We start from the raw sequence: 1,389 nt of genomic DNA on the forward strand, positions 1-1,389 counted from the left end.
CTCTCCATCTCCCCCTCGCTCTCTGGGCCACCCCCTTCCTTACACCACTTTGCCCCGCCAACGCTCTGCTCACCCTTCAGCTTCCCCTCCCTCACGGCCCACTCCTGTGGCCCCACGTGTCTGCCGGGGCCGGGACCGGGACCAGTGCGTGAGCCACAGCCAGCCGCGCTGGGCCACCCCCTTCCTTACACCACTTTGCCCCGCCAACGCTCTGCTCACCCTTCAGCTTCCCCTCCCTCACGGCCCACTCCTGTGGCCCCACGTGTCTGCCGGGGCCGGGACCGGGACCAGTGCGTGAGCCACAGCCAGCCGCGGCTCCCCCTCTCCCCGGTTACACTGAGGCCTCGCTCCGCCTCCCCCCCGGCCGGAGGGGGCGGGTGGTTACCGTCTGCCGCCCCTGCTGCTGCTCCAGCCGCCCCACAGAGGCACGACTCCACAAAGGCCGGCCTCCCGGACGGTTCTCACTGACCTGGCTATCGGGCGGCGGTGAGCTCGGTCTGTCTCAGCCTCAGGCCCCAGGCTCCGCTCGGTTCCGCGCTCCGAGTAATGGCGGCGGCAACGTCAACTCGTCGCTGCGTGCGTCCGCTTGGTATTCTGGGGCTTGTAGTCCTGGAGTTTTGGGCATCGCTGCGCACGTGCTCGCGTCCGCTCAGCATTCTGGGGCTTGTAGTCCTGGAGTTTTGGGCATCGCTGCGCATGTGCGGTATCGTCCCTTCCCCTCCACGTGAAAGATCAGCTGTTTCTGGACGGCTCTTGCGGTGCAGTGATACTGCCCCGCTTTGTGGATTTGCTGTCGACTTATCTCTTTGTACGGAAAAAATAAGCTACAAATTTGGCCATATTTCATTGCTCGTCCAAAGTAGATTTTTAACCAACTGTTTGGGAAATTTCAGAGTAGATAAGCAGGAGGATGCATGAACATAGGCATCAGGAGGTGGAGAAATCAACGTTTCGGGTGTAACCCTTCTTCAGGCTGGAGAGCTGCAGATAAGGTGGGAGAGGGGAGGAATAGGAGGAGTGGGCAATCTGCATCCATTGTAGCATCCTTAATCACTTCCGCCAGGTCCAATTAGACCTCTACGACCAAGAACATCATCCTCCTCACCCCTCTCTGCCTTCTGCTGAAACTTTATTGCTGGAACAGCACAGCAGGTCAGGCAGCATCTAGGGAACAGAAGATTCGACGTTTCGGGCACATGCCCTTCTTCAGGCATGTGCCCGAAACGTCGAATCTTCTGTTCCCTAGATGCTGCCTGACCTGCTGTGCTGTTCCAGCAATAAAGTTTCAGCTTTGATCTCCAGCGTCTGCAGACCTCACTTTCTCCTCTCTGCCTTCTGCAAGGACCATTCCTTGGTTCACACCACTCTCCTCACCAACTCCCCCTCCAC

The 1,389-nt window shown here is 59.3% G+C and overlaps 1 protein-coding gene across 2 annotated transcripts in view; it reads right to left on the reverse strand.

Annotated features, from left to right (window-relative positions):
* Positions 1-612, reverse strand: part of LOC122559148 (DDB1- and CUL4-associated factor 1-like) — an 83,884-nt gene extending 83,272 nt beyond the window's left edge. For both annotated transcript variants that reach the window (XR_006314350.1, XM_043708504.1), the window contains exon 1: positions 470-612. The gene's annotated coding sequence lies outside the window, so the exon portion shown is untranslated. The remainder of the gene's footprint in view (positions 1-469) is intronic.
* Between the last annotated feature and the right edge of the window lie 777 nt (positions 613-1,389).

Source organism: Chiloscyllium plagiosum, chromosome 18, assembly GCF_004010195.1.
Source record: "Chiloscyllium plagiosum isolate BGI_BamShark_2017 chromosome 18, ASM401019v2, whole genome shotgun sequence".
Classification (NCBI taxonomy): Eukaryota; Metazoa; Chordata; class Chondrichthyes; order Orectolobiformes; family Hemiscylliidae; genus Chiloscyllium; species Chiloscyllium plagiosum.